Source organism: Nylanderia fulva, unplaced genomic scaffold (assembly GCF_048542155.1).
Source record: "Nylanderia fulva isolate GAGA-0341 unplaced genomic scaffold, ASM4854215v1 Scaffold27, whole genome shotgun sequence".
In the NCBI taxonomy this organism is placed as follows: domain Eukaryota; kingdom Metazoa; phylum Arthropoda; class Insecta; order Hymenoptera; family Formicidae; genus Nylanderia; species Nylanderia fulva.
In genome coordinates this window covers 1,199,103-1,225,169 of record NW_028190336.1, presented here as the reverse complement: position 1 = coordinate 1,225,169, position 26,067 = coordinate 1,199,103, and the positions used below count along the sequence as shown (strand labels likewise).

At 43.7% G+C, this 26,067-nt stretch overlaps 1 protein-coding gene and 1 long non-coding RNA gene across 12 annotated transcripts in view; one reads left to right on the top strand and one right to left on the bottom strand.

Moving 5' to 3' along the window:
• Positions 1 to 26,067, bottom strand: part of LOC146722805 (uncharacterized) — a 364,804-nt gene that overhangs the window by 143,654 nt on the left and 195,083 nt on the right. The gene's annotated exons all lie outside the window — the stretch shown is intronic.
• The window catches only part of LOC114931426 (protein turtle), a 219,165-nt gene that overhangs the window by 116,412 nt on the left and 76,686 nt on the right, over positions 1 to 26,067 (top strand). For 10 of the 11 annotated variants that reach the window (XR_003819671.2, XM_029303431.2, XM_029303430.2 and 7 more), the window contains one exon: positions 12,089 to 12,131. The gene's annotated coding sequence lies outside the window, so the exon portion shown is untranslated. Of the gene's footprint in view, positions 1 to 12,088; positions 12,132 to 15,221; positions 16,813 to 26,067 lie in introns of those variants that run through there. The other variant, XM_029303428.2, reaches the window with a different exon arrangement.

Genomic DNA, 26,067 nt, shown 5'->3' with positions numbered 1-26,067 from the left:
AGTGTCCGTCTCGCCGTATTGCAACATCCCTCTTGCGCGGCGTGACGTAAATGCCATTTCCGTCTCTCCGTTTACTTATTCCAACGAAATAACTGCGAGAAATTAACACGAGTAGCAACGCAAATTTTCTCGCGCTTCTTGCCTTACGTACACCTTATCGCGCACTTAACTCTCTCTCTCTCTGCCTCTCTTTTTCTCTCTCGCTCGAGCTTTCGAAGGACTTATCCAGCCACTTCAGTTCTCATCGTAGTTTTATGAACTTGATGAACAATGCGAGAGACCAGCTTTACGAATGTTGTTTGAGGATCTTTCTCGAGCTTTCCTCTTCTCCATCCTCCTTTCTCCTCTCTGTCGAATACTCGACATCTATGTGTATATATATGTATATATATGTACGGCCGAAAGATGTCGAGCGCAATTTCATCCCGACAATCAGTGTCGCTTATTCCTCTCGCGAATGCCGTTGAGAGTTCGACGTGTCTCTTCCCGTCGAGATATCTCTCCAGGCATGTTGCTCTCGGTCTCTTCGTTGATCGTCGCCCATGTTCGCATGCCGGCCGTTTTCTACAAGTCGAAAACCGCGTTTCTAACGTGCAACGTGTAATTTCCTACGTGCCTAGCGCGCCGGAAACGCGCCGGGCGTTGACAATAAGGGATGTTTTCACGCCGCTCGTTACAATCCCCCCAGGCTGTCGAGAGTCGTTATCTCGCGAATCGTCATATATTCGTAATCAGGGACTGAAAACACGTGTCAAAGAGGGAAGAGCTCCTTGCAGAATGCGAAGGAAGGAAAGATCTTTTTTTTTTTTTTTTTTTTTTTTTTACATAATCGTCACCATTAATTGGATCCAACAATAAGAAAAAATCTATCTTCACGAAACTTTGTCTCGCGTGTGTAGGGATGCATATAAATTTGTCGAACAATTAATAAAATGACATTTTAGAAAGAAAGATTTTGAAATTCCACGAGTCTCAAGATATCAGATAAACATTTTTCCGATAAATAATGGGACGCGTAATATAATACACAATTTCCATATTTTTCCTTGTACTTGTGTCCCAGAAACTTGGCGCGTATATAGAATATTTTTAAATTCAAACGGAGCTTCGTGTCTTTAAAACTTTGCACGTAATAAATCCTGAAATTCGCGTAGCCGAGTTTCAAGGACACGCGCGGTCGTGCTAAAAGTTTCAGACGCAGGAAGCCATAAAGGAAATTGGAGATTTATTAATCGCGCCGCCTATTTCCAGCTGCTATACGAACGACTAATCGTCATATACATTCCGTCTAAACTCGATGGATAATCTCGCGATAAAACGAGAGAATGTCGAAATCGCGTACAATCGACACTTATATTCGTGTCACACGTCGCGATTCGCGTTCCCCGGATATATGCGTTAATAACGTTCCCCGAGATAATCCCACCATCGGTTGCGTCCCGTAGCGAATGGGCCATTCGGTTGGTTACGACTTCTCGTGAGCCACGGATACTCTGGAGAAATTTCCCGGTGCTGTTTGCGAGATATAAACATCAGACACTCTCGAATCGCGAGTCGTATCGCGCGTTCTCGTATTAAATTATGAAATAAAAGTTTCGAAGAGACTAGCTCGTGCGTATATGTTATACACACACAAGGTGGAATTTTCGGCCTCTCTTCTCGGCCATGATAAGCGCGATGCGATCGGATCGAGCTTTGGCCGATTAGAACTAAAATCGGTGGTTATTTCCGTAAATGGATAATCGAGTGGGGACGGATTAAAAGCGCGGAATAGCGCGCAATGACCCCTTCCACGTTTTCGGATTCGTCCGCATCGACGGTCGTTCTGAATTTGGTTTCAAGTGGGATTTCCTCTCTCGCTGGAGATCCCCCGTGTTATACCGAATTATTTGAGCGTTCCGCATATAAATTAAACCGATAATGCAGCGCTATTCTCGTGTTAGTTAGAAATCGAGGGACTGGATATGCGATTACGCTAAATGCAATGTCCGATTTTATAAAAAATCGTTTTGATCCCACTTTAGCGATCGAACGAGACAAAATTAATATTAATCTTCCGTGGACACGCAGTTTCGCGTTCCGTTCGTTTCGTAAACATCGGGGATTAGACGATCCGATCGTCGCGAGGCGCGTATTTAACAATCCTCGAAGGAGAATCCTTGATACATGTATATTATAACGTATTCCAATGTATGGTATATGTATAATTTATTTTCTATATCCAAGAGAGCGCGATCGCGCATGAAATCTCTCGAGGCGTCGATCACACTAATTCCCTCCGTGCCGTATGGTTTTCCTCTCGCGTGCTTCTCAACCTCCTAATGCATCATTGACTTGTGTAACGCATTAGTATCGTCAGTAGTTACAGAAGCGTAAAGCGAGCCGCGTAAATAAACACGTCCCGATCCATCTCCGTTTTCCAGCTCGCGACTCCAGGTCGGCCGCGCGGTGATCAGTTATACAGGTGATCAGTAGCGCATTTTCCCCACGAGTAACTTTTTACCGATAAATTATACCGATCACGGCACCATCCATGGACGCGCAATAATTCAGCCCCGCCGCGCGAACGTGAAAGCGAAGGCGTGGCACGCGGACCGGAAGTGAGACGGACGGTTTTCACGCGCGCGAAGTAGCCGTGTAACCACCCCTAGGTTGATGCTTTTGCACCCCCACGGGCGGCCGCGAGCGAGAAATACGCGTCGGACGATTGAGAGGAAAAAGAAAATGGAACAGGATAGAGAGAGAGTACAGTTTGCCGCAAGACTTTCGGACGGGATAGAAAAGATGAGGCAAAGAAATGAAATGGATTGAAGAAAAGTAATAAAATGTGGGATCAAGTAGAATAATCGTTACGCTGGATAAATGAGTTAATATCGTCGTATGATGAAAACCCCCCGTGATGGTTATTAGAAATTCTGAAAAGAGGTGATCCGTTTAATTGATCACCGTGGAAAGGAGAAAATTATTAACTTCATTTATTCGAAATTAAATTATGATATTAGAGCTCTCTCGGAGCTTCTTCGGAGCAGCGCGACGACGAAGAAGGTTAGCACGGGAATGAGAGGCGAAAGAGAAGTAGAAGCGTTTCGAGACCAAATTCCGAGCTGCGAAACGAATGTACGGAGCCGGCTCGGTAATTAAGAAGTAAGGTGGGCAGGTCGACCCCTAAGATAAAACTCGCGCAAACGTGCTCAAGCCGGTTACAACCCCGCTTACCCGGCGGGTCTCTTTTCCTCGGAGTTCTAAGCGAGATACTCTCTTTCTCTTTCTCTCAGCTTCTGTTTCCTCCTCGTCCGTTTTTCGGTAGTTTCTTTAAGGTTCTGCCAACGTCCTCCTCTTCCCATTCTTTCGCCTCCCTCGTCGTAGCTTCTTAATCCGCGAACGTGTCTCGAATCGCCTGGGCTCGAAGGAGGATTATGCGTCCGGGAATATCTGCGAGCGTTGGCGAGAGGGAGAAGGATAAACTAGGAGCTTGTCTTCGAGACGAGCGACACCGTCATGATTTCTAGATATATAGATCCAACCATGAATCTAGATTATACACTCGCGATTACGACTGCATTAGGATGCGTTTCATGGTGATCGTATTGGGATTTGTGTGTTGTGCAAACAGGGAATATTTATCATTGTTGCGTATGATTTGATAATTTGATGGTTTCATTAGGAATCGAATGAGATGATTTATGTAGCAGGGGTGTCGCGAATTTTAAATACGTCATAAAGTATATATATATATATATATATATATATCGGAATATTTGAAAGAAAATAAAATAACATTTTTGCAACGAGTCGACAAACTTTATCTCGCGGTCAACACTTCTGCAAATACATCGAATAGAAGAGCGAGTTTGGGGGAAAAATTTTGCACTTCCAATTATAAACGAACGCGCGCCAGTTTCACAGAAGTCTAACATTTTCTATTTACTCACAACTTACGACGAGAGATAAGGACAAAAAGGAAACAGAACAATCAAGCTTAATGTAATATGTTCCTTGTGCGCGTAAAATGGAAAAAAAAAAAAAAAAAAAAAAAAAAAAAAAAAAAAAGAGGAGAAAGCGAGAGCGCCAACCGGACACCCCGATATTTTTTTTTTTTCGCGTTTCGTTTATTTATTATTCCTCACCATGCGGCAAAAGGATACATTTACATGAGAGATACTTTCCGACGTTCCCCTCGAAAGGTGACGCGTACGACAAATCCACTATTCCATTTCACGCCAGAAAAAAGATTAAAGTATTTACCTTGGAACATAAATTATGAATAAAAAAAAGAAAGGAGATCGTCGCGAGCTTTTGGCCGAATTCCCAGACAACAAATACGCACGCGCATTTTATTCGACTTCTTTTTTTTTTGCCAAAGACCACTCGTACGAGCTTTTAATAATCTTTCTCCTTTGACTCTATTGTTCATAAAGTTCCGCCTCGAGCTAAAACAGATACCATTATCAGTGCGAGGCTTCGCATGAATATTTTCAATGTTGACATATTTTAACGAGAAAATCGATGGGCTCGCATATGAACGAAGATTTTTGCAATATACGTTGATAATGAAGTTGAGCATATTTAAAAACTCTTTATAAAAAGAAAAATAGAAAGAACATTTTTTTATAAAATATTATATTGATGATTTATTTAAATTTTTTAATAAAAGATTTTAATTCTAAAATTAAAAGATATTATTAAAAAAAATTAAAAAGCTGTTCTCTCTCTCTCTCTATCTACGCAAATTTTTCCTGAAATTTATTCGGAGTGTTTTAACATATTCATCAGCTCTTGTGCAAATGTATAATCGCGCAAACGAAAGCTGCATAATTAAAGTATTATTTATAAACATATTTATTATTTTTTATTTTTTTATAAATACATACATATGTGTGTGTATCATTTCTCCGGCGCAATATATTGTATTAAAATATGCAAAATATATGAGACTGAGCGCACGTTTTGGATAATAAATAAATAAATACGCGCGTGTAGCAATATGGGCTCTCGCGCACGTGAGATTCCCTCTTCTCGTTTGGCGAACTGAAAAAAGATTCATACGAGTGAGAGGATTCGCAAATGGAAATTGGCTGCATGACGAAGGCAGAAAGGAATATTTACTGCGCGAGGGTGGCGAGTCGTAACTTATGCAGCGGAGCTAGAAGAAACATAAATAGACGGGCGTTGGATCGAAACGCCCGACGAAACGAGAATGATTCCACGCCGGTGTGAAAAATCGTGGAAAAAAGTGAGAGAAAGCGCGTTGAAGGCCCCGGTCGGAAATAAAATTGCTTGAAACATTTATGGCAATGAACACGTGTATGTGTGCGTACGTCCATGTGTGCATGTGTGTGTATGTATGTAAAATGACAAAATAAAATTTATCAACGAATAAAAATCTGGCTTGCCCTCTCCCTCTCTCTCTCTCGGTGCAATTTGCACGTTGGGTATTCTGAGGCGGAGAGTTATTGAAATAACTTATTTTTCGTATTTTTATAATGCATGCTGCATGCTTTCACGATTTCGAGTTTCGTGTCTATTGTGCTGCGGATATTCGCCGTGGAGCACGCGTGTTTCTCGTTTCACTCTTCTGTTTTCGCAGTCGCAACTCGCCAAAACTCGAAAAACCCCGAAACCCTTTTAATTTTACTGCACTCTTGCGGGGAATGGACGACGGTCGTGCGCGAAGCAAACTAAGCGAGCCAAAGGGTGAAAATACGTGCAAATGGAAATTGGTTGCAAAGGAATATTTACTGCCGGCAGCATGGTTGGATAAGAGACCGTAACTTATGCCGTAGAATGAGAAGGAACGTAAAGAGGAATGCACTGACTCCGAAAGTCACGCAGGAGTTGCGCGGGTGTGTAAAAGAGGTTCTGCGTGAGGAAGAGAGAGAGAGAGAGAGAGAGAGAGAAAGAGAGGGAGAGAAAACGCTCCGGTTCCGCGCCGGCGTACGTGTTAAGAGGGATGAAGTACCTGAAAGGCACATCATACACCGGACACATTGATCGATGAACCTTGCGGGCTCCGAGACGCGCGATAGAAGCTAAAGGGACGAAGATAAATTAATACTATGGAATTTCGGAGAGTTGGAAACAAACTCTCCGGCGCTCTCCTGGACCAGTACATATTATACTTCCAATTTCTCCTGCTTATATATTTCCCTCCTATTCGTCTCCAATTTTAGTCACATTTAATTGACCTTTCACGGGTTATGGATCTCACCTTTTCGTTACCTTCCAAACGAATTCTGTCGGGCATGAGGGCGTAGTGTATATTCTTAAAATATCCATTAATAGAACCGTTTTCTTCTTTCATCAGAAATCGATACAACATATGTATTCGAGTTCACACATTACGTATAAACATTTAAATAGCATTAAATTTAAAGATCCATCAATCGGCTGTTTTTCTTGCGCGTCCGAAGAACGTGAATAAAATATATTTAAAATAGATTAAATATATAATATAATAATAAATACGTATAAGAGAATAAATAAAAAATTAAGTGAAATTAACTTAGCATTTTGCCGCTCCGTCAAGCACAATAATAATGGTAACCGAATTACGGAAACCAAGCTGCCCCCGTGCTCGCATTTCCGTCGCTAATTCGTAGAATACTTGACATAATTAGAAGGTGGTCGCTAAGAAACATTTCTCGAAGACTCTAATGCGAACGACCATCTAGTCCTCCGACCATAATGTCCTGGATCTTTCTCTTTGCCTCTCCTCAAGTTCGTTTATTGGGGGAACTTTTGCTTCCATTAGTCCATAATTAACTGAGTCAAGTAGTCGAAGTCTACGACGGTCTTCTCGTACTTCTCGGGAATCGACAAATCGTGTCTTCCATCCGGTGACTGCGCGAAAGACGTTAAGGAGAAGAAAAAGAAGAAAAAAAGAGGAAAAAGCAAGATGGACCGGGTTAGTGGTGCGGGATGGAAACTGAAGGGGAATCTTTCGTCGAATTCGTTAATTCCGTTGCCCGGTCGTCCTTTGTGGCGGACTTTGGAATTAAATTTCCGGTCTTACGGAATCCGAGGAATCCTTCGTCGGACGTCGTTTCGCCCGGTAATTCGATCAGCAATCATCCCGAGGTCGCTCGACGTAGTTCCTTTTAGCCCGTGACAATCCGCTATTATCATCGCAATGCATGTATACGATGACAAATAGATAAATAAATGAAAGGGAGGCGAGAGAAGGACAGAGAATAATAACGTATCCGATATGTAGCTCTCCACTATAGATAAAATATACATCGTATACAGACACAGGTCCTGGTTATAGATGTAATTACATATTATCGATGTTAACGGACCGACCACGATTGCGTCAGCTTTCATTTGCACCGCAGGTGGTATGAGAAGGACGATGGATAATCATTAATTAATGGGCAGTCAGCTTTAATAAAATGCATCATAAATGCACGATACTAATCGCGCGGCGATTGAACTCGTTGATCAAAACAATTTCTCGTATTGGTATCTGATGTTGCAAATTCGTCTCGACGAGAATATTGTTTATTAATAGAAGGCGCATTAATAATTCGCGTAAACGCATTCGCGCGATGACAACGTCAGAAATAGCTTAATTTGTATAGAGTTTCATGCACTCGGCTGCGCCTCGGGTCTGCGCAGTGAACGAGCTTTGCCCAGTCGCACGTGAGACGGGCAGCTAGATGCACGTCCGCCGTTCTCCAATCCTCCGTTCGTGCATGAACGGCGAGACAAGTGTGTAGCTGCCGTCCATTTGCATTTCAATGCTTTCGTCGGTCCGAGCTCTGATGCTCCGTTTCCCTTTCTCGTCGGTTGTAAGCGTCGGGCTGAATCGCTCATTTATGAGACGCTTCTCTCTGACTTCATCCCCGTAATATTTCCTTAAAACTTGGTATGCACGTGCGGGAAGGCGGGAAAGTTAGCTGCCGTTAGAATGTTCGAGCGATTACCAAATTCGTCGGAATGTCAAATACCTATTACGCCTCACGATGTAAAAATAATTATACCGATATTTGTGTTTAGAATTGAAAATGCATGATTTTAAATTAATATTATAACATTATATTCAATTAACATTTATTAAATGAGCTATTAATTAAATTAACATTTATTAAATTAACTAATTAATATATATATAGTTAAATTAACTGGGGTTGTTTATCAAATCAGATTCGCCGCGGACAAATTGAGGAAAATAAAAAGAGAGGCGAACACAGTATTTCGATATAACTCCGAGGGATGAAAATATATGCAAAATTATCATCGTTATCCAACGACACAAATGCAATGCTAACAGTGCAGCATACATACGAAACTTGCAGCGAAGAGCTAATCGATTGCAATCCGAACTTCGCTCCGCAAATTCCGACCACCTGTTTATGGGCGAGCGGTGATTACCAAATTAAATTACATACACCTGTACGCACGCAGTCCGAGTGTATGCATTAATATGTGCATAGCTATCGTACCTACTACCTACTTCCAGCCGTCCTAACTTCCTCGGGCATCTCCAGACCGACGTCGGCTTGGTACCCCGAGAAGGACATCGATTTTCCGCCGAGCGTTTCGATGTTCACAGTCGACCCTCCGCATAAAGATTATTATTGGTGTAAACACGAAGCAATGTGTGTGTGTATGTGAAATTTCAGATAGACTAAAAGAACGTTGTAGCTCGCTCAATCCGGATTTACTTACACGACGGATGAGCTTATATTGATATTGGCTGACTAGAGCGGATTTATCTAAAATTAGAGTCACACAGACTTACGGCAAGTCGAGACTCCCGATGCGATGTACACAGATATACAAACGTCACACGCTTTGCGTCAAAGTTAGAACCGACTGCTTTCGTCAATATCAGTCGAGACGACGATTTTCAATTTTGACACGATATCGAGCGAGCGATATTTAAATCCGTGTCGTTTACCGCGAATACGGCCCGTTCCGTCTCATCTATCCGAGACAGAAATGATTTAACGACGCTCCGTAATTTAATTTGATAGACGATTAAGTCGTTTGTCGGCAGTTGATTAGATTTTGGAATCCTCGTAAAGAAACCTCGTGCGTTCCATCATCGCCGGAAAATTGGAACTGCGAGATTCGACAGACAATAGTAAGGACAAAAGACTCACCTGTTCGACCAATAAAGGGGTGGAGGCACGAGCAGAAGTTCTCATCGAGTCTTGTAGCTCCTCGGAGACATTTCTCACGGGACGGGCGAACGGACGATTAGATTTGGACCTGCAGTTTCCTAGATTTCTCGCCTTGCGATTCTGAGGGATGGGAGAAGCAAGGAAAAGGGGCATTACGCCCCTGAGGCAGATCCTTTCTACCTAGGAGCTTAGGCCAATTTCGACGTGTCGCAAACGGGAAAGCATAGATCGAAAAGAGTCGTTTTCTTTCCCCTTTTTTCCGCGACATTATACGAGGTCGTGGACTAGAGAAGAGGAAGGGATGAAAGGGATGAAACTCGAGGAGGGATCATGTTGACAGCAAGAGGGACGGATGCAAACGAGAGTCCCTTACTAGACGTTGATACGGATTACGAGAAAGACCTGTCGAAGATGGATTAATGATAAGGGGACGAAACCTCGACGAAATTTATTTATTTCCAATAGGCTTTAGGTCGGAGATCAATTTAATGAGGCCTGGAAATGTCGTAGAAGACTAGAGATGGAGGAAAGAGAAAAGAGAAAAAGGATAAACGGATATATCTTCTTTCTCCGCCATAATTCTTGCTTCAGCTGTGACGAATATTTGGTTTGCAACAACGGGACGGTAAGCGAGTTGCAATCTTATAAAGTTTAATAGCCAGCGGCATTATAGTTTGCGTTCGATTAACCAGGCTCCGAATTTCAAAAGAAAGCACTCGCGCCTCGTTGCAGTTTCGGTGTACTCTCGGTGTAAATGAGAGTTGGATGGAGTTCGCGGAATTCTAAACTAGAGTCACGTCCGCGGGGTCGTCGCCTCGGCTCGCAAACGCATTCATAAAATACAGACGTGACATTTATGATAAATTATGCGAGCTATTTCAAACATTTTGTGCAATCACATTAGCACTTCGATGAAACTATTTTTAACAATGTCGCCCGCGTTTGCGCCAAAGTGTTTTTTTTTTCTCTTCTCACTTTTAAAGTTTGCGCTGTAACGTGTAACTTTGCCTCGCTCAACTACTACTTGACGATCGTGTGTTGCGCGACTTAACAATTTATTATTCATCGGTTGCAAATTATTTACGAATACTCTGTATTCTCCGTGAAGTTTGAGAGTTTTGTCACTATTTTTTATGCAGGATATGGTTCAACTCTATCGTGGTCCTCAAGTGTAGACTTTACAGTTAATTTGGACTCGCGTTTCTCCTTGGTGAAATTTTAATGGAATTTACTTGTGTGTTACGTGTCCTCCTTAATTTCTCTGGTCATACCTCGGTAATTAAGTCTCCAATTAAAATTTCGTTAAGCGTAAAAATGAAGGCGGAATATACGTGTGTATTATTTTAGCATTCGCAGAGAGAGAACATTGCATTGTCATTTCGGTATCATTTTTAAACGAGACATTCGGCAAGGGAGAAAATGTTTATACTCTTAGTACACACCGAGCGAATCGCGAGATCGTCAACACATATGACGAATTTTACGCGCGCCGGGGCACTTTTATATTTCAACAAACTCGCGCGCGCGAATTTTACAGACTCGTAAACTCCTATTGGTTTTCTTTAGATCCGTCTAGCAGGTTTGTTAAGTGTGGCTATTTAACAATTTACGGTCAGCGTTTCCCTGGCGGAAATGCTTCCCAGAGAATCCGCTCGCCGTACCCTGGGGCTCTGTTCTGCCGCGAGCGTTGCATTTATTTCCACTGCGAGCAAATATTCTGCGGCGATTTCGAGCGAATAATCTACGACGCGGCGCGATTTACGGACCTTGGTGACCGAGTTCTCCTCCCTAAACAGATCGATACTCCGCGAATGGTGGTGACGTGAATTATTTTATTATCGGCTCTCTCTCCTTTGTGAGGGCACTTTTTTGCCTGAGAAAATATACATTAATACCCGGAGACGCGCGCGCGAAGGCGCGCGTAATGTCCCGGCATTTTGAAATAATAAAATACCAGATGCATTACTGAATGCGGGACTTGAAAAAAAAAAAGAGACAAAAAGGTGAGAAAGGAGGAGAAAAAAAGAAGCGAACGAGAGGCAAGATTTCTACTTTTTAAGTCCTCCATTTTCTCTTACTGCCAGTCTATCCCTTCTCGACACAGTTTTCGTCCGAATATCCAGAGCTTTGCTCCCGCAGTCTCGTTCTCTCCACTTTTTTTTTCCTTCTAACGACTGAATAGTCTGGCCGTGACAAGTATATCGACCGCGTTCCCGCCATCTTTCTCTTATCCTACGCGCTCCACTCTGCCGAAAGAAATGCCGTTAATGCGCGTGGTAATCCCTGGAATGGCGTCGAAACTGATGCACCAAGTTTTTCATAACTCTGAAAGACTCCGTATCAGCGGTAGACTACGCATATCTCACGTCTTTCCGCTCATAAAAAGTTAATATCGAAGCTTTCAAAGTATTCACGCGCAGCGTTAAACCGAAAGAGAATATCGGGAATCGGAACAGTGTAATTCTCCCCTATACAAAAAGGCTATCCATAAACAAATCTCAAACCAATGTAGTTGATGGATCTCGATGTAGTCAATCGATTAAAGTCGATTACGTCGTCGAGTAGCCGATTATCCATTCTACCTTCTACTTGCAATCTCCCCTCGATCGCTCGAAGGGAAGAAAAGTCAGCGATCTCTTTTGATTAAGTCCCGATATAACTAGATTGCCAAATCGATGAAAGTCCGAGGACTCTCGCGCCGGAGATTCTTCTTTTTTTTCTCTTCTTTTACCTTCGTGCCACGGCGTTTCTCGACCCTCTCTCTCTCTCTCTCTCTCTCTCTCTCTCTCGCCTTTGTACTCGGCTACTTTCGCCAGCCTCACATCTACCCTCTCCTTTTCCTCTGGTCACGCGATCGCTCTTACGGGAGGATTTTTCAGACTGTAAATTGCAAAAGTTCTAACACGACTCCCACGGTATCACACCTTTAAGCTCAACCATTGTTTCTCTTCTTGTTTTAGATCCTGAGACGACTTCTAGGATCGGACTCAGCAGGCTCTGAGGGTAAGTGTCATTTGATAAATATCGATTTATCGTTATCATTAAATTACTTTTTAGATATAAATTTGATTTTGTCTTAATACAATATATGGAATAGCGCGCAATGTAGATAGAGGGATTATATTTGGTGTACTAATAAATCCTTCGTCAATTACTCGTTGGTTTCGAATCGCGTGAAAAACCGCATGTGAAAAAGCTTCTAGATTGCGTGTTTCGAGCGCTCTCGAAATGTTCCAATGTTCACCGCGATCTATTGACTTTTGTCCGAAATTCGGTTTAGAGATCGTTCCAGCGAGCCGGACAGTCGAGACGACATCGAACGACATCGGCTAATTCGAATTTCGAAAAATTCACGCGCGAAAGCGCGGAGAAAACCCGCGATTGTTCCGTCCGTTTAGCGAAATGCGCGCCGCGTTCTCGTTTCGCGAGCACTCGGCTGTATTTGAAATTTATCGAGGTAACAACAGGCATGGTACAGAGCATCGCCTCCTTGAAAAGTTCACCGTTCTTGTAAAACGCTCGAAACAATTCCGACGTCGACGTCGTCGACGGCAGCATCGCTTTTGTATCGAGAACGCCAGGACAGCGAAAGTTTTTGCATTCTCTTGTCACGGGGCGCGATTTATCCCACGCTCGCAATATGCGAAAATATTTATGCGCAATGTCTACCACGTCTATCGTGTCGATCGTAAAAATTTCAGATTGCGTATAAAGCATGAAATAAAATTGGACCGAAATGTTTTCATAATATAAAGAACTCCCGCCAAAATATGACATTAAATAAATTGATAGCAATTACTGTAAAATGTGATAATCTTCTTCGTTAACAATTTTGATATATGTATTTCGTATAAACATGCGTGTATTTTTGACCGTGATAATTAACTGTCAAAAGGTTGTAGTATCTATCGAAAAAGTAAAATTGCATTTTTCTCTCTAAAAAAAAAAAAAAAAAAAAAAAAAACCGCTTACACGTATGTGACGATGAGTTTCAATAAGGCTGGTAATTTTATGTAAATCGACTTTATCTGAGAATGTGCAAAATTATTGCTTCGGGCGTTAGCTTTAATGGTTCTGGGTTCTGACGAAAAACTGCTATATTAATACTTTTGCGAGATTGAATCGTGATTTTTTTGACCCATATAATAATTTTTTGGCGTCCCAATGATTATAAGCTGCAAGTAATTAAATCCACTGTTAAGAGGACGTAACGTTAAATTAAAAATGTAGTATCGTTCAAGCCGAGGTACCGATTTTTGCGCTCGATAAACGGAGCGTAAACGCGGAATTAAAGTGCGCAAGGCTGTGCAAAAATGTTATAGTATTCTATTTGGGAAAACGACTCGCACACTTGCAAACGATGACGTTATCGCAGCCACGCGGCTGCCTAAATGGGGAACCTTCGGAGAAAGATTCGCTAAATTACGTCCGCCGGCGTCGGCCCCCGTCGAGGATGAATAAATTAAGAAAAGGAGCTATACAGTTGGTTCCTTCGACGGGCAAAGTCTCGTGCGTGCTTAATTAAATTTAGCGCCGCACTTGGCGCGAAAACTCGCCTTCGGTTTTCTCTCTCTTTCTCTCCCTTCGATATTCAACCTCGACGGCGGAAAGCCGCAGAAAATAATATACACTCGGCGAAGAAATTATGCAAATGTTTGTTTACTTCTCGCATTATACCTACAACGGAGCGCGGCAGATGTTTTTGAGTTATGAAAATTTAAAATCCGTATTTCTCTCTTTTCTTCCTCTCTTTTACTTTATTTGTCGACGAACGCGAATCGCTCGGATGTAAAGCAGTCAATTCATATCTCGTTTCTTCGACGCCCGATTCTCGCCATCTCGATCGATACAATTGCGGTATCGAAAGACGATGACATTTGGATATAACTTTAGTCTTACATTTGCTTCCCCCGAAAGTTACATACGATGAGAATAATAATATAGCGGTACGCTCGCTCAAAGTACCGATTATTTTTATCGCCATACAAAGAAGGAGAATAATATGTTTTTATAGTCGACGAGTTTACCCAAAGTTGGGCCGAAACCGTGATTTAATTCCGCGCTTTAATCACGGTCGATGACAGGAGGAGTTTCCATAAAACTGTGAGCGTCATCCCCGAAACAAAACATAGTTTTCCTCCTTTGGCGATCCGTTAGTTTTAAAAGACAAACCTCAAGTCTTTCTATCCGCGGCGGTCTAAGCAAACTCAACTCTATAATGAGTTTTCTCTGCACGCAAATTGGCGTAAATCGAAATGAAGTTATCAACTATGATATAATAAAGTCATTTGAAAACTATCCACGAAGCGACTTGGAATACTTAATTAACTGAAGATAAATAAAAAAAATTTTCACATCAAATTATTATTTATCGCGCATTATTTTCTCATTAAAAGTTTTCTAAACTCGATCTACACATTAAATCAAACGTCTCGCATAAGGTTTTCCCTTAAACATGATATTTTTCCAAATTTTCAATCAAACATATCAGCCGATTATTTTTCACTGTTTAATCAAACGCAATTGAAACAAATATTCGAAAAGATAAACCTCGCTGTTCCGAACTATATTTTTGTTTCGCATACGCATACACAGAACTCCGCAATTACAAAATTTCTAGTTTCATCCGCACGCAGCGCCCCACGTGCAGCTTCCTACACTGCAGTCACATCCCCTATTATAGTCCTACCCTCTCGTCTCCTACCCGTAAAACAAGCGTTCTCGAGGAAGGAAAAATATTAACCAAAGAGCCGTTCCGCGAAAAAACAATTCTGTAGGATGATGCCTGAGTAGAACGAGCTGAAAAAGCCGAGAAAACAGAAAGGAAGGAAAGACAGGGCGAGGAAGAAGGACGTTCGCCCCGGGGTGCCCTCGGTAAATCCTTACACTCCTGGATGCCGCCCTTCCGCCCGATCAATATTGCGTTGGTGGGGCCGAGGCAGGACGGTTCGCCGCGAGGGGCGATAGTGGAGGGTCGAAACGAGGGACAGCAAGGGGGTTGCTGACGGCACGAGGGTAGAAGGGCGACGGCGACGCAGGTGGGGGTTGTTTAGGTGGGGACGATGGTGGAGAAGCTAACGCGCTGTCATGGCGCCGCGCAGCATCGCCAGGCAAGCGGCACCTCGGTGTACTCCCTCGCGGCGCGTTACGCGTTCTTCAGGCTACCGCGATCGGCAGCGACGAGCGAGCTAGTGAAATTCGCGCGCGTCCACCTCGTCGCGTCGCGTTGCCGTCTCGAGCGCTTCGCGAACGCGCCTTGTTCCACTTTTCGCGCTCTCTCTCTCTCTCTCTCTCTCTCTCTCTCTCTCTCTCTCTCTCTGATATACTCCGGCGGCCGCCGACGAGGACCCGGTTCTCGGTGAGATCGGAGCGAAACCGCCCGTGACAGGAGGAACCTTGATTCGCGGTCGCGGAACGTCTCTCCCGGTTCTTACGTGCGAGTGTATCGGTGTTTGAACAGCAGTGACGCGAGTGACAAGCGGATGGTATCCGCGACAATCGCCGATGCGAAGACCCAAGTCGCATTCTCGGAGAGTGAAACACGCGTCTCGGCCGACTCGCCCGCGCCGCGAAGCCATCGATCGCGAAGGTCGAGGCTGAAGGTCGCGCGAGGAGTCTTCGCCACCTCCGGAAACTCAGTGATCTGACGTTTAGTTATCCCGACGACGTCGAGGACGACGACGACGCCGCGCTTTTCACCCTGCGAAGCGACGAGATGCCGAGAGTCGGCTCGCGTCAACGCGCTCTGCCGGTGTAACAACGTGTCCCCGGCGTGAATCGATGACGGAGGTGGTGACCAAGAGATCGTGATATAATCGCGAAACGGGCGCTCGTCGATGCACGATGTCGCGGCGCGAGCAGACACGTGACTGAGAGGGATCCTGGCTGCGGTGAGGGTCCTAACCCGGGGTCCTAACCGGGAGAATCAGACATCGGAGTGAAGATAGGCGGGAGTGACCGTCGCGGGAGGATCGAGCTGGCTGGGTTTCGTTGCGACGCTATACTAGGAATAACAATGTCCTAGCGAAGGCAGGACCTCGTCTCTAGGCCGATCCCCCTTATCCTGATCCACTTCTCTTCTCCAAAAGAACCTACACACACGCAACATACTACACCCCGTCGGTCCCGATCACCAACGTACACCCATCTACACCGTTCGCGTTGATACAGATTTCGCCGCACACACGCGATCGGCCGCGCGCGCATACGTACATACACGCGTACAGAGATACATTCGTGTACCAGGGCGAAGAGGATAAAAGAAAAGAGAGAGACGTAGACACGGATACGAGTATACACAGGTACACACATACGCGCGCGCGCGCGCGCACGCGTTTGCTTTCGACGCCCCTGTTCCTTCTCTCTGCCTCTCGTTCTTTATCGTCGATCCCGCGCGACGAGACCCATCATCGCGCACCCGCAACCCTGAACACGCAGGACGACGCAGCAAACACGCGCGGACAAACACCAGAAACGACACGTATATAGGGATACACGGTGTGCGCGCGAGTCTCCCGAAACCAGCCAAGTCCAAAGTCCTTAATCCCGTGGGGTGATTCTGGCCCCGCCCGTACGCGAAGGAACCACACCCCAGCGAGAGAGAGAAAGAGAGAGAGAGAGAGAGAGAGAGAGTGAGTGAAAGCGGTGGAGGAGAATTCAGGGTCCGGATTTAGCAGGCTCCCCGGTAAGCTCCCGGCATCACCAGTCGTTTTTCTTTTTTCGCGCGTCTTTCCTGCTGTTTTTTTTTTTTCTTTCTATCGCTCTTGGCGACGCGACTCCAAGGAGAGTAACCTTGCTCGCGGCAGTCAACGCCGGGATGAAGGGCGGCCGAGAGGGTGGATGGGTATCGGCCTCGTCGACCTCGGCTCGGGGGTGCTCCCTCGCACCCTCTCGTGCGCCCCCTCTAGCTTCGCCGACGCTATCTGACCAGACAGTGCACATGGCCTGGTTCCATGCTGGTTGCAACGCGGTCGGGCAGGTTAGGTCCGTTTGCGACACGAAGGGCGGCCGAAAAGGGCGGCCAAAGGGAGGGAGAATAGTCGTGATGTATCGGCGCTCGCTCGACGAGATCCGTACGATCCAGCGATTCTTGCGAGTAATTAGTACTAATTACGCGTAGAAGTCACACATGCCTCGCGATAATGATCTCTGCGAAGCCCTTTAGATTCTCTTTGATCGCGGCTTGTTTCGATATTAATATTGCGTGAGGATAATTACTTACGCCAGTCGTCGAAATAACGAAGATGCGAGTGAAACATGAGCGATTATTATTATTTATTGTATCTTTGTATTTAATGATTTCGCTATTTTTTGGTTTGAAAGACTTATACGGAACGATTGCGTCGTTAAATAATATTAATTATCTCAATGATTCGGAAATTCGTGCGCTTGTATTTTCTATTTTATGAGCGCAAAGTCTCGCGCAATTAGCTTCGCGAAATTAATAGCAATATAAATTCAAACATATGATATGTATACGGGATACGTACGCATACAAACTTTTGTTAATTAATGCAGATGATTTTAGATTGATTTGTATTTCGAAAATGTTGCTATCCAGTCATGATTTCTGACACAACGTTGCAACCAGTTTCAACGGCTATGAAATTTGTTCGCGTTGAATAAACATTTCATTGATTTGCCAGAGTGTCTTGTAAATATCGAATGCGTATGTAATCTATGAAAAATGGATTTTTATCAAACGTGAATTATACGGACAAATTTATTGAAGCGAAAATAGAAATTGTGCTCGTGATATTGCGCCGGTAAATAAATATTTGCCGATCTAATTGTCGCACTTTGCAAAAATGTTGCATATGTATGTATAGAAAAATTGAAGAAGAGAAGACAACAACAGAAATAGAAAAAAAAAATAATATTTTATAACGAGGTTAAAAAATAACGAAAAGTAGGTGATATGTTGACATAATATCGCTTGATATTCAAAAGCAAATAGCAGGACGTATATATGTATATATTCTAGAAAAAAATATATATTAAATGACTGCTCTTTTATACGCGAATATTGAAAAAAATTGTGCAATGCAAAGAGACACTGTAAAAAATGCTCTTCATTGAAATTATCCATAACAATTATTGACAGAAGAGCTACGTGTATGCTTCGTACGCTTCAGCTTGGAAACAAATAAATTATTCTACATTCATCAACTTTATAATAATTTTTATGTTCGACTCAATTTCTGTACTTGCATAAAAACATGAATATCAAATTCTTTCTAATGTGCTACGATCGATATTTTGACGAGTTTGCATAAAATTCTAATTTCCGATGGATATATATTTTTATCACGATTCTTGAATCTTTTACAAATTAATCGCACGACTCTATATCGATTACGGAATCGACGGAATAGCCAATCGAGAGACGTCCCCCGACGGCGATTTTACCATCGCTTCGATGTAATCCAGGAAGCACCGAAGGACAAGTTCGATGACCGGAATCAATCGCGCGCGTCGTCTAGCTGGAATATAATGCATACAAGCTCTAAAGGAGATATAAAAGACTCACTCTCTTTTTTTTTTTTTTTTTTTTGCAATATAATTTACGTATCGACCTCCCGATTTTTCTACCATCCGATCCACCGATTATTTACGAGTTCCGCATTCTAAAGACTATCGGAGCGTACAATCTTGGACGGTTCAATTACGCCGTATCATGCTTGCTCCGAGTAAACTCTATCGCATGATTTTGATTACAATCTCTGACAACTATTTTTTTTTTTTTTTTTTTTTTTTTTTACTAACATCCGTCGATGAAAGTTCAGAGTTATAATAAAAATCCTAAGGATAACGCGATATAATGTGAGCGACGCCGACTTTAAGTCCGGTGGATGCAGTTTATCGCGGCAATTCGAGTTTTACGACGCGAGACGAGATGACCGGCCATATTTGCCGAGAGCTGGCCAAGCTAATTTTCTGCCGATGTAAGCAGGTAAAAGCGCCGCGACGCGAATTCAGGAGGAAAAATTCCCCCGAGACTCGTTCTCGCCCAGAAATGAGTCAGTGTTGCGGAGAACCGATCAGTTAGACGGGCATTAGTCTTCGCTCGACAGCAGCCGACTCGGTCGGCCGGCAAAACCTAAGTGGAATTAGGTTAAGACGTCGAGGGGGTTTCGGAGCATGAACAGGGAGCGCGGCTGGAAGTTTGGCGATTTCTTGTAATTAAATCTGCGACCCTCGGTCCGGTTATTGTTTCTACACGTTTCGTCCTTTTGGCGAACTTATACGCCGGCCGGGCGCAATAATTTTTGCGGAGCACGTAATCGGCAGAAGAAGTGGTAGTATCGGGAATCTGATGAGACTTTCGCGGCGTACTTTTCAAGATAGGAAGAAGAAATCACGACGACGACGACGATGATGACGTGCCTTTGTTCGTCGAATTTATCCAATTAGCGACTAGACTCTTGGAAAGGCTCTTTGTGCGGCGCTTTTATAAAATGTATAACACAAGCAAAACTTGAAAATCACTTATCGACTACAAAATTTTATAGCTTCCTTATTTTTTTTACCGTATTAGCAAAAGAAGAAGAAAATATTATCTTATTGAGATACCACTTTGAAATTTAGTATTTATGAAATATTCAAGAAAGCATTCTCTCTCTCGTCAGTGGTGATCGTAACTGAAACATTTATGGAATCTCGCGTTGGATGGATGATATGCGAAGAGAAAAATACACTATATTGCTCGTAGCGGCCGCGAATAGTCCTCCGTTTTATCGCAATCCTCCCTCCCTCTCCTCCTCTTCGTCCTCTCTCGACCGAATTCTCGTTTAATCTCACTTGACCCGCTGAAACTGTCGAAATTCTCGACGCTAACGGATACTAACACTGCTGTTGCTCCGCCATGCAGTACTCTGCAATCAGTTTTGGATCGTTTCACGCGGGTTATACTCACTCGCGATGATATCGGGTTCTCTCTCTCGAGATTAACGCTTCAAGTTGGAAAACTTATCAACGATTTTTCACGCTTTTTTTACTCGGAATACATAAATAATCGTTTATATTCGTTAATGAGCAGTAGCGAAGTCCAACATCCTCGGCGAATTTAAATTGACCGTAAGACCTGCTGTCATACGCCATATACATATATACATATTTCTCTCTCTCTCTCTCTTACACGTGCTTAATTAAAGCGTATGTCGACTTTGATCTTAAAGGATGCAATTTGCATTCGGAGCACGGCGGATGATTGTCACCTCGCTTGCTTTCTCGAGGCTTCGCGTTTAGGTATACATAAGCCACCGGTATCCCCATGGAGAAAGGGCATTTGTACATAGTACAGGCTGCCTCCCGATACCCTTCGAACACGGAGAATCGCGTGCCGGAACACGTCCCGTTCAAATACATCCGATCTCGGCGGAGCAATTAAGCTGCTTTATTGTCGGACAAATGAAAAAGGTGCAAAAAAAGAGAGAGAGGGACGGCCGATGAGCGCGAGCGCGGCTCGGATTAAAGCGCTTTTTCAGCGGAAGCCCCCGTTCAACCGGTTAGATCTCTGTATTAACGAGAGTGGCAGCCCGGTAACGCGTGTCCCCCATTAATGACTATCGCCGCCGCTTTGGACATCGAGCGCGATATTTAATCGCGTCTCCGATGTAGCTTCATTTTCATCGACGAGTTTTTGTTTTTTTTTTTTTTTTTTTTTTTCCTCTCACGCTTCCTATTTTTTCCCATCGCGGGACAAAGCGCGAGGGGGTTGCGTCGTCAAAGCAATGGGATGGCGGATGCGACAACGAAGTATTATCAGGCCGAACTCGGTTGCCACCAACGAGAAAATTTCTGGCTCGAGCTTTTTTTTTCAAGAGAGTGAGTGCTTTGCTAGTTCAGAGCGGATAAGCTCTCAGAGAGGGTTGATCGACACCGGCTGCCGAAATTGCGGTGGCGCGAGGATGCGTCGCTCGCTCGTTCGTTCGAGCGGGCTCCAGCCTCGTTAAATTGCGAAAGCGGTAAAATTTCTGCAACGCGGCTCGCGCGAAACGAACAACGGAATAACGAATGCAGTGTACCTTTATCCAGTCGCGCAATTGCATCGGCTGAGTTATCGCGTGTTGTTTAAACGCGAAAGTGCGCGTCAAAGGACAGACGCCGTTAGATCTGCGGTGCGATATTAATCGACGACGCAGAGTTAATAAAAAAAAAAAAAAAAAAGAGTCAATGATTTTAAAATATCTTTCAAAATTATTCGATACTCTTCGGGACGTTTGTATAAAATGCGAATTGTGTATTACATCGGAGGATCGCTACGAATTAATTTCGGCGGTCGAGAGTCCGTAAAATCGAAATTTACGACGCGCGCGAGGTGATGCTATTTTTCAGCGTCAAGTCTCGCATTAATTTAATCCAGTCTGTTTCTCCCCCACGGTGTCCGAAATGTCAGAGTCCACCGCACGCCTCGACTTAATCTGTCCTTCGAGTGCCGACGCAGGTACGAGAAGCCGATCGAAGGCGAGATCGCCGATTGCACAGGCACGCGATAGCTTTTCTCCACCACGATTTCCGTAGGTCGAGGGTTGAAGGTCTCCTGCCGCCACGGTGTGGTGGTTTCCACGAAACGTGCAACTTTGACCTCCATATTTAAGCAGACGATCCCGAGTCGCTCGGGTTATGAACAAGTTTCGTACGTGTGCGATATGATCGTACACGGTGTCTCGGAATCACCAGCCATTTATTATATTAATCGTACATTTCATAGCGAATATGCCTGATTTATTGTTTAATCAGAGCTTTAACAAAAGAGTCGTCTGTTGCTTTATCATTTTTTTATCGAATGCGTGGACGCAGTTTGGCTTCTGTGTGTGTGGAAAAGTACCATGTAATTTTGGTACACCCTGTATTAAAAAACTCGATCGCACAGCATAACTTCGTTTCGCGTGAGCTTCCGTGCCGCGACGTCGTTAAAACTACATTCTCACATAGCTAATCCTCGCGATTGGTCGCCATGGCCTCCCTCAAATCGCGAACGATCTAGCCGCACTGGGACTTCTCTAATCGTTCGTGGAACGAAAACCGATTTCCAGCCAGTAGGTGCCGCAATTAAGCCCACGACTATAGACGGATTCTTCTCATGCGAGAACGGTGAGCTTCGATAAAAATCGGGATTCCCCACCGACCTGTGTCGAATTATCGATACTTTCGTTATCAAACCTTTTTTATCAGGGATAGGGTTGGCTCGAAGGAATGTCAGCTTTATAACCGCCGCTTTGGACAGCAAAAAAAAAATATCATCGTAATGGAACTCATTGAAGTTGAAAGAGTATATTCGCAGTCCCAGAGAGTTGATATAATTTAAACCGTTAATAAAATTGACTTTTCACGTCAATCACTCGTGTGCGCTGCGGCTACGATACGAAACAATTTAATTGTATTATCTTGATGAAAAAGATATATGTATTCAGTCGTGATTGCGTATGATTAATATTTTATTTACGCCGATTTTATTTTTATAATCGCGCATGAAACGGGAACCGTTGTTGAATAATCTTCAATTCGCGCGAGCCATAAAGTGTGTCCATAAAGAGCTGTCGATATAACGAAAAAAATGATGAATGAGTAAAGTTCGAACGAGATTACGAGAGCAAAAGCCAATCAACGCGGTCATCGCACATCCCGTATTTATAACGCATGATTTGCCATAAATAGTGACGCGGTTCAACGGGGAAAACCGCGAAACATGATTTTTGACTCGTACCTTTATACGGCATGCATATTTTTTCAATTCTCCCTCCAACAAAAAAAAATAGAAGAAAAATCGGTGGCGGAGGTCATACTACAATCGAGCGTTGCTTTAATAGCCGAGGCGCATCGACCACAGATTTATCCGGACTAATGCAGCGCAACAACGTGACGCTTTATGGAAGAAGATCGAGTTCCATAAAATCATCAATTATATATACATACTCGTATACGTATTTATAATTGTGGGTTTTATCGATCTTCCATATAATTGAGGATTTTTTATATATTGGGATTTTATATATTAATTGAGGGTATTATATGGAACTCGATGTGTGTGTGTGTGTATACATACACATAAATATATCTATATATAAATAAATAAATGCGTGCGTGCAATCGTTGGAACGCGTCGCAGGTAGTGTCTATTGCATTTACACTTTACAACCATGAACATCGTAATTGAAACCGCCGCTCTGCAGAACCGAGCTCTGTCAGGTGTAATTAAAGCGAGTCCCTTGTAACCGTCCAAGCTCTTCTGTAACCGACACTCGGGGACGACGCACGTGAGGTAAATTAAAAACCAGCTGTCGTTAGAGCGTGCATATATCTGTGTAGTATGTGTGTGTCTTGATGCATCGACGATATTTCTATGATTTTTGTTTCGATAACCGTAACCACGCGTGGTGACGCAACGCGAAGCTCCACTTTGAAAAATGTCATTTCGCTGATTGTTCAGCTGCAATTAATTCACTTTTGCGCGCTGCAACTGGCATCGCGGAATGCCTCTGCGATGCTACGATGACCCAGCAGCTCCTATTCATCAACACATCGACGTTCCCGACGGTGCTCAATTTTTCCTTTGTTCACCTCTATGAACTCCCGCACTTTTTTATACCGTGACGAATAGCGGGCATCGATTCCGCCTTTTCCTCTTTATCTTCGTCTCTCTCTCTCTCTCTCTCTCTCTCTCATTCATCACTCGTCCATACGTAAGCTTGTAATCCGATTACATCGCTTTGCGCTATTCGCCTCTCTCCTGTATAAACACACGCTAATGCGAGTGTGAAAATTCCGTAAAAATCGCTGCAATAAAGGGACGCGCGTTACGCAGATGTTACGGGGAACAATTTTAGCGTCGACTATCGATTTGGGCGACGCTGTGTGCGGAGGAAAAAAAAAAGCGATTTAGGATAAAAATATCCTAGCCGAGGTCCCCGACGTCTCGTCTCCGCTGTATCGACGCCGAGCTCCATTCAGCCGGGTCACCGTCTAGCGTGCTTAAGTATCGGTCGGGATGGTGACACGGGTCGCCCCCTCGTATAAAAGTCGCGGCTAGACTGGAAGTCTCGGAGCGATTAAAAGTCGAAAATCGGCGCTTTTCGAGCTGTAACGCGCGCGTACAATTCTGTGTTCTCCGAGTCCGCCATATTTCGCGATCGCTCTTTCATTTATATACAAATATGGGACAATAAGCGTGATATGGATTTATTAAAAGCTTTATAAATGTAACGCGTAACGGCTGTGAAACGGGTATGTTATTACAAATGCTATTAAAATGATATCGAATGACAGAGACGATCTGATAATTCAAAAGTACATATTTTATCAGAATCGCGCTGCCGATGTATTTGCTTTTCTGTGTTCGCGATTACATAATGTTTTCCTCGTACTTTTTGTTTAAATATTTAAAAATATAAATGGCTTTCATCTCTCAATCGCGATTACATTTCATATATATCAGATTTGTAGTGTACCGATACGTATGTCGCTATATTATGTTTGCTCTTTATTTTTTAATGAGTTCTGTGTAACAATTATCCTTCTGAAATTTCCTTCTCTAAATATTTTCATATATTTAGATACTCGAATATTTGTAGAAAGCAGAGAGAAAGAATCTAACGTAATAAAAAAAAAAAAAAAAAAAAAGAATAATCGATATTACCCTTTCGATATTTACTTTATCAAACATGTACGCACCTTCTCCACGTGCACATGCATTTTCGAGTGTCTATCTTTCGCACGAGGATCCTTTTCCGATGACGTCGTAACTCCCGGATTATAGCGCTTACAACTCTTTCGACGTCGAGCTTCCAAGCTGCGCGCGATATATCGAGATTCAAGATCTCCGGCGAAGTGGCGCGACGACGAGCCAAAATTGCGTCTCGCGAGCTCGCTGGCTTTTGAGTACGGTATCAATCTCGAATTTCTCCGCCTACACGCGAGTGCCGAACTCGAGTGCACTCCGGAACTCGACTGGTCTCGACGGGGCGGGTCGCGAGTTGTCGTCGAAAGCCGGCGTATCTCGAATATAATATTTCAGAGCGCGCGCATCAGAATCCAAGGAGTCTCCGATTCTGCCGCGTCCTTACTTTGCCCGAGGAAAAGGGATGAGAGAGAGGGTGAGAAAGATCCTCCCTCGGCGGCGTATTATTCGAAAGTTACGACGAGGCAGTCGTACACTTCACGTCGGATTGTCGGTGATCCCGGGACGGTACTGCTCTAATTCGGCCTTAATGACCCTTTAAACGGAATTTAAACGCGTCCGCGTATCCGACGTAATTCAAGCGCACCCTCATCGTCGACTCTCATACGACGATTATCCCCAAAACTGAAGCATCCCCTTCCCAAAGCCATTCCTTCTGCCCACGTCATGTGTGTATCTAATATCATTTAATTTCATTTCTCTCTCGAGATGATTTTCGAAATAACAGAAATAATTTGGAAAAATATATCACGAAACGATTCCCATTAAAGCGACGATGTTATATTTTAGTAGGACTATTAGAATGAGCGGCCCTCTTTCCTATGCGCTTCCCTTTATGCGTCCCCACGTCGTTGCACTCACACACACCCTGGCCTACTTATCCTATCCCGGTATTATGCAAGCTAGGTCGTTCGAGACTTAGTACATGGTTAAGTAAGTTTGCGTTGCCTGCTTTAGGCAGCTCGTAGACATTGCTTAAGCATGGCTATTTGTGTTTTCGTAGTTTGCACGTCGGTGCATCATCCGATTTGACATTTATTCCAAGATTTCCGGCGAAGCAGACTGTCTATATTAAAAATCTAATACATCCGTATACATAATATTTAACGCAAGATGAAACCAAGCACTCTTATTCTCTCGACGGATGCGCGAGAAGCGCTATAAATTATTCAGGAATACGTAGCGCGAGGGAAGAAGCAATTCGCCGCGATCAAACTCGCGATTAATTAGCATCTTGATACTATTTAACGTCGCCGTCGG